At 61.2% G+C, this 7,527-nt stretch overlaps 1 non-coding gene and 1 pseudogene across 1 annotated transcript; both read right to left on the bottom strand.

Annotated features, from left to right (window-relative positions):
- The window catches only part of LOC136684637 (28S ribosomal RNA), a 4,392-nt pseudogene extending 3,484 nt beyond the window's left edge, over positions 1-908 (bottom strand).
- A 272-nt stretch (positions 909-1,180) lies between these two features.
- Positions 1,181-1,334, bottom strand: LOC136684627 (5.8S ribosomal RNA). The gene has a single exon (XR_010799746.1). It is a non-coding gene; the product is annotated as a 5.8S ribosomal RNA (ribosomal RNA).
- Positions 1,335-7,527: the final 6,193 nt, after the last annotated feature.

Raw genomic sequence — 7,527 nt, 5'->3', positions numbered from 1 at the left:
GGGCCTAGCCCGGGGCTGAGGACAGCCCAACCGGCCCGCTTTCGTCCGAACGATCAGGGGGGGGCCCCATCCCCATCCCGAAGGAGGGGAAAACGCGGAAAGGACATTACTCCGCGGCCCCGGCGTTATCGGCGAAGTCGGAGCGAGGGGCTGTAGCGGAACGCCCGTGTCCGGGGGCCACGTGGGGCTCCCTTCTCCGGACGGACCTACCTTCACCCTCGGGCCCTTCCAAGCCTAACCGGAGCCGGTCGCGACTCACCCACCACGCGGGGGGAAGTACACCTGACGGGCCGAGCCTTCGTACGCCCGAGAGGCCCGAAGTCGAGAGGCGAAGCTCAGGGCCGAGCAGGGAGTGGGGTCGCCCCCACTCTCGCCCGGATGAACTCGCCTCCGAGCCACGGAACCACACGAGCGCGGGCCGTCCGCCCGGCTGAATCCCCCGGGGGGGTCTTCTCGGTCCCCCGACCGTTTACCTCTCAACGGTTTCACGCTCTCTTGAACTCTCTCTTCAAAGTACTGCTTTCAACTTTCCCTCACGGTACTTTGTTCGCTATCGGTCTCGTGCCGGTATTTAGCCTTAGATGGAGTTTACCACCCACTTTGAGCTGCATTCACAAGCAACTCGACTCCGGGAAGCCCGATCTACCCGGCGGGATGCGGGACAATACCGGGCCTTCACCATCTGCGGAAGACACTTCCTTGCAAAACTTGGTCCCGCGTCCGCACCGAGACCAAACGGACTTCCGTACGCTACATTTCCCGGCCCACCCCGGTCAGGGGAAAGTGGGATTCAGCGCTGGGCTCTTCCCTCTTCGCTCGCCGCTACTAGGGGAATCCTTGTTAGTTTCTTTTCCTCCGCTTACTGATATGCTTAAGTTCAGCGGGTTGTCTCGTCTGATCTGAGGTCGCACTACGAGACTGTTTTGCGGGGCGCGGGGGGCGCGAACCCCCCGGCCGCTCGCCGTGTTACGGTACCCACTCTCCGACGGCGGCGGAGAGCCCAGCGGGGAGAGACTATGACGGATTGGACCCGGACCTAATGGCTCTCCCTACGTCCGGAGCTCTCGCCACACGTCGGGTTTAAGGCCCGAGTCTGGGTTTAGGGAGACGAAGGGCCGTCCGAGGTGGAGGCCCTGCGAACTCCCAGCCGCGGTCTAGGAAGACCGATCGATGGGTAAACCGACCCTCAGACAGGCGTGGCCGCGGGATGGACCCCCGCGGCCGCCATGTGCGTTCGAAATATCGATGATCTGTGTTCTGCAATTCACATTATTTAACGCAGGTTACCGCGTTCTTCATCGATGCACGAGCCAAGTGATCCACCGCTAAGAGTTGTATGAGGTTTGTGCCCGGCCCGTTACAGGCCGGGCGAAGGAAGCCATTCGAACACGAGACAACGTTTGACAATATTTCAAGCCGGGTGCCTTCCCCCCCGTGGAGGGGGGAAGGTCATTGAACCTGGGCGTCACCACCGGACCGAGGAGTTACGGCCCGGGGGACGATCGCCCGAGTAGGTGCCCGAGACTTACGTGGTTTAGGAGACCGGGTCTAGGCCCCACCGTTCCCGGCGAGGCCCAGGGTTTGGTTCGCTGCGTTACGGGTCCCGGTCTAAGGCATTCAGGCGTGCGCTCAAAGCCAAGCTCTCCACCCCGGAGGGTATGAGCGAGGCCCGGTGGTACGCTCCCAAGTCCCCCGCTTAGGGGAAGGCGCTGGGTAGATCCCACCTAGTCAGGACCGGCGGGCACCGGCCGTCTCCTTCGGGTGTTTAAACGCATCCGGGGTTCGTGAGGCCCCTTCAACTCGCGCACCGGCCTTAGACTATTATACGGTCCGTCTCTGCGAAGCCAACATCGGGGTATTTGCATGCGCTCTTAAGCTCCGCTCCAACCCCGTGAGGGGAAAGAGTTTCGCCCGGCGGTACGCTCCCGTCCACCACCACCCCCTGTGCCGGGGGGATGGGTTCAGGGAGATCCCACCGAGGCCGGCGAGCACCGGCCAACGCCCTGGGGGTGAGTAAGCCCCTTTGACTCGCGCACGCACAATCAAGCCTTCAACGATCAATGGTTGGTTTAACGACCCGGCGGGCGGCTCCGGCGCCACTCTCCCCCCCGCGAACGAGGGGGGCGGACCGGGGTACCTATGCACCTAAGGCGGTCCTCGCATAACCCCGAGTTCCGAAGCCGGCTCGCTACGTCCACCCACCCGGAGGGGGAGAGACTCACGTCGGCCGACGACGAAAGGTACGAGGCTTCTGCGGTCCATACCTTGAAGGTACCCGCCGGGGGAGGTTTGGCCTCTCGAGTCCGACTCGACAACCGGCCGTGGCCAGGTCACCGTTAATGATCCTTCCGCAGGTTCCCCTACGGAAACCTTGTTACGACTTTTACTCCCTCTAGATGCCCAGGTTCGATCGACTTCCCACCTCAACGAGGCAACCCCCCGGTAAAGGGGCACCTCGGAGATGGTCCGAGGACCTCACCAGGCCATCCAATCGGTAGTAGCGACGGGCGGTGTGTACAAAGGGCAGGGACTTAATCGACGCGGGCTGGTGACCCGCGACTACTTGGAATTCCTCGTTCAAGGGGAAAAGTTACAATCCCCTATCCCCAGCGGGGAAGGCGTTCATAGGATTGCCCAGGCCTTTCGGCATAGGATGGATGCACATGCTGAACCAGCCAGTGTAACTCACGTGCGGCCCCGGGCGTCTAAGGGCATCACAGACCTGTTATGGCCCCGAATCTCATACGGCTTTGCCTTGCCCCGGATCGCTCTAAGAAGTTCGGCCACCGACCGACGAACCCCTCGGGCCGCAAGCCCCCACAGGGACCCAAGGGAGGGCCGTGTAACTTTTTAAGGCACAGGGTCTCGTCCGTTATCGGAGTTAACCAGACGAATCGCTCCACGAACTCCCAACGGCCATGCACCACCACCCACAGAATCAAGAAAGAGCCATCAATCTGTCAATCCTTACCGTGTCCGGGCCGGGTGAGATTCCCCGTGTTGAGTCAAATTAAGCCGCAAGCTCCACTCCTGGTGGTGCCCTTCCGTCAATTCCTTTAAGTTTCAGCTTTGCAACCGTACTCCCCCCAGAGCCCAAAGACTCGTGGTTTCCCTCACGCTGCCCGGCGGGTCATGGTCGCTAGCCTCACGCCGCCGGATCGCGGGTCGGCATAGTTTACGGTCGGAACTACGACGGTATCTGATCGTCTTCGCTCCCCCGACTTTCGTTCTTGATTAATGAAAACATTCTTGGCAAATGCTTTCGCTTTCGTTCGTCCCACACCGGTCAACGAATTTCACCTCTATCGGTGTGGTACGGATGCCCCCGGCCGTCCCTCTTAATCATTGCCCTCGGTCCTTAAAACCCACGAAATAGGACCGTGGAAGCCCCGGAGCCCCACTCCGGAACGACCAGCCGTCCCGAAGGAGAGACCCCGAAGCCCCGCGGAAGGGCCCTATTCCATTATTCCTAGCTCAGTCAGACATGGCACGTGTCGGCCTGCTTTGAGCACTCTGCTTTATTCAAAGTAAACGCTCCGGACCCTCCAACCCACCGTGCACCGCAGTGAAGTACCCAGCTAAGGGCTTCTCCGCGGCCGGCGAGCAGAGGACACCGGCGGGTAGGGACCAGGTCCCAACATCCACCCAGAGACAGGGGGTCACCCCCGAAGGAGCTCCCCACGCCATCCCGGACAGTACAGGGGATCCGAGACCTGTCCCCACATCCAACTACGAGCTTTTTAACTGCAGCAACTTTAGCATACGCTATTGGAGCTGGAATTACCGCGGCTGCTGGCACCAGACTTGCCCTCCAATGGGTCATCACTCACGGACATAGATTGAGTTCATTTCGATTACGCTCCACAGGATCATAGGACCCGCATCGATATTTTTCGTCACTACCTCCCCGTGTCGGGAATGGGTAATTTGCGCGCCTGCTGCCTTCCTTGGAAGTGGTAGCCGTTTCTCAGGCTCCCTCTCCGGAATCGAACCCAGATTCCCCGTTACCCGTGGTCACCACGGTAGGCACGTAGCCTACCGTCGAAAGTTGATAGGGCAGACACTCGAATGATACGTCGCCGCCCCGGAGGGCTTAACGATCGGCCAGAGGTTATCTAGAGTCACCAAAGCGACCCGACCGGAGCCGGGAGGGTTTTTCGGTTCTGATAAATGCACGTATCCGGGGGACAGGGGCCGGGAGAGCATTTCACGCCGACCCCCAGAACCCTTCCAACGCTTCGTTTGCATGTATTAGCTCTGGAATTACCACAGTTATACCAAGTAACGTGTGGAGCGATCAAAGGAACCATAACTGATTTAATGAGCCATTCGCAGTTTCACTGTACCAAAACCCGTGTGTACTTAGACTTGCATGGCTTAATCTTTGAGACAAGCATATAATACTGGCAGGATCAACCAGACCGACCCCCCTTGGATCTCAAACCCCGGACGGGGAAAGAGAGGGGGCGCATGGAGCCCGTGAGAGTGATCTCAGGGGACACCAGCGAAGAGGATCGAACGCGACCCCGCTGTGGGGGTCTGCAATCGACTTGGCAACTTGGAAAACGTATGATTCTCGCCCGGACGGTGCAGGCTAGGGGCCGGGTCCTTCCCTCAAACGGATCCCGACCCTAAGGCACCACCGACGCGGACGTTGAACGGACCTACTGTTGGATCGACCGGCCGACTAAGTCCCCCTCGGAACCGTTCTGGACAAGCGGACATGCCTCTTACGGGCATCCACGAGCCATGGAGGCTGGGAGCACAAGGTGGGGAGGATCGCTCTAAGCACTGTATTTAGGCTTAGAAGCCTGCCCCTGGTGCTCCGCGTATACCGAGCTCGAACGGCCGTGAAGGACAGCCGTTAAGGGAAGAGAATGGAAGAGAATCCTGGCCCCCTCAAAGCGCGAGGAAGTCGGCATAGGTTTTTACGGTACGCCACCACCGGAGCCGTCTGATGTTCAGAAGACGAAGGGTTTTGCCCTCAATCTCGTAAGGTCGAGGGCTCACCACCGAACTTCCAGCCGCGGTCCTTGGTAGGACCGATACGCGGACAAGCCGCAAATCCTGGCCCCCTCGCAGTGCGAGGAGGTCGGCAAAGGTTTACGGTTTCGCCCCCCGGAGCCTACGGAAGTCTGCGTTTAAGAAGACGAAGGGTCGGATCCCGTAGGCCGACCCTGCGAACTTCCAGCCGCGGTCTGTGGAAGACCGATCCGTGTCACCTCTAATGCGCTCTTTGCCTCCGGCCGTTTCCAGCCGGGGGCCCGGTGGTGCGCTCCCACGTCCCGCTCAAAGGAGGGGAAAGGTCGGGAGATCCCACGGACCGGCGGATGACCGCCGGCCAACGCCTCGGGGGGTTACGCGGCCCCGTCGACTCGCGCACGGGCAAATTTATGGGTTTAAAAAGGGGGACAATCCTCATACGTTCGACCCCCCGGTGCCCAGGGAAGTTGACCCTCCCCGGGCAGGCATATCGAACGAATCATCGGTCGGAAAACTCTCTCTTTCGGGACGGGGGAAACCCCTCATACGCTCGACCCCCCATGCCCAGGAATGTTTTACCTTCCCAGGCATACATCGAACGAATCATCGGGGTGGACACAACGGGCTTATAACAATCGACGGGGCGGCCCGTTCCACCCGCCCCACAAGTGGGCAGATGGTCGGTGGCCTATAGACCCACAGGCAGTCCCAATACCACCGTGATACGAGATCCGGGGTTGGGACTTGACCTTAAAGGTACCCGGTCGAGGCGGACCGAGTGGAAGCCACTCGGATTTATGACAGTGGTAGGCCCCACGGACCTTGGGGACCACTCCCCATCGCTCTGCCCGGCACCTGGCTCGGAAACCGGGACTAATTTTGGCAGTAATACGCTATCGGTCTTGGTTCTCATTGGTTCATACACCCAAGATGGGCGAACGTCGAACGCGAACGGGAGCGATCAACGCCCATAACCCCTAATTATGCACGAACCGGGGGCTATATAAGGGGTCGCCTTCACTCGGAGCCGTCAGTCTCTCACCATGGATAGCTGCCCGCTTTGCGAACAAGCCATTGCTACGGATCTGACTTTCCACTTTACCATCTTCCACAGACTCGGACCGGACGACGCAGCCTTCCTCCGAGAACTGGACCGAAGCGGGGAGAATTCATCACAGCTCGACTGCCCTCTCTGCGGCCTGCCGTCTCTCTCTTCGCCGGCAGATCACCTGGGCTCGGCGCATTCCCTCAAAGGCCTCGCCCTTCGGATCGCTCTCTCTGCCGCTCGACGCCTTCGCACCCTCCACTTTCTGCGTCGCTATCAACAGTCTAAGCCGCGGAACCCTCCACCGCCCTCGGGATCCCGTTCCCCGAATCCAGCCTCGCCGCCGGGACCAAGCACGCCGGGACCGAGCGCGCCGGGACCGAACACGCCGGGACCGAGCACGCCGGGACCGAGCACGCCGGGACCGAACACGCCGGACCCGAACACGCCGGACCCGAACACGCCGGACCCAAGCACGCCGGACCCAAGCACGCCGGACCCAACCATGCTGTACCCAAGCTCACCGGACCCAAGCACGCCGGAGCCAACCACGCCTGATGCTTGCCCGCTCTGCGAGCAAGCCATTACGGATCTGACTTCCCATTATACCACCTTCCACCGCCTTGGATCTGCCGACATTGACTTTCTCCGGGGACTGGACCAAAGTGGGGAGAATTCGTCCCAGCTCGACTGCCCTCTCTGCGGCCTGCCGTCTCTCTCTTCGCCGGCGGATCACCTGGGCTCGGCGCATTCCCTCAAAGGCCTCGCCCTTCGGATCGCTCTCTCTGCCGCTCGACGCCTTCGCACCATCCACCTTCTGCGTCGCTATCAACAGTCTAAGCCGCGGAACCCTCCACCGCCCTCGGTATCCTGTTCCCCGAATCCAGCCTCGCCGGGCCCCAGCACGCCGGGCCCCAGCATGCCGGACCCAGCCATGCCGGGCCCAAGCACGCCGGGCCCAAGCACGCCGGGACCCAACACGCCGGACCCAGCTTCGCCGGACCCAGCCTCGCCGGACCAAGCCTCCCCGGGCCAAGCCACTACGGGCCAAGCCACGCCGGAGCCGGTCGACAGCGACTACCAACCGAGCGAGTCTTCCCCTGCCGAATCCACCTCGGACACGGATTCAGAGACCGAGCGGGCACGGCGAACCTCCCGGGGGAGGCAGCTCGTGATCCCGCATCGGTTTCGGGACACCTACGTCAGCCGTTCGGTAGACGACTTTCAGAAGTTCTACCTGCGGGTCGACGCGTCACCGAAGGACATCGAGAACTCTCGCCAGCGACGGGGCCACGTTATTCGGTTCCTGCTTCACTGCGCCCCGCCCGGCTGCCAATTCACAGACCTGTCTTTCGTCCATCACACGAACGTTCCCACTTGGGTACAGAGCCTTCAGAAACTGGGTTACGCTTCGACAACCGTTAAGTGTTACCTGCACAGCGCCAAGGCGTTCGTCTCCCACGTCGCTGCCTTCGACCCAGAGACCGCCGGGGTCAGCC

This window comes from Hoplias malabaricus, unplaced genomic scaffold (genome assembly GCF_029633855.1).
Source record: "Hoplias malabaricus isolate fHopMal1 unplaced genomic scaffold, fHopMal1.hap1 scaffold_25, whole genome shotgun sequence".
Classification (NCBI taxonomy): Eukaryota; Metazoa; Chordata; class Actinopteri; order Characiformes; family Erythrinidae; genus Hoplias; species Hoplias malabaricus.
The sequence above is the reverse complement of the archived record's forward strand: the minus strand, read 5'-3'. Positions and strand labels throughout refer to the sequence as shown.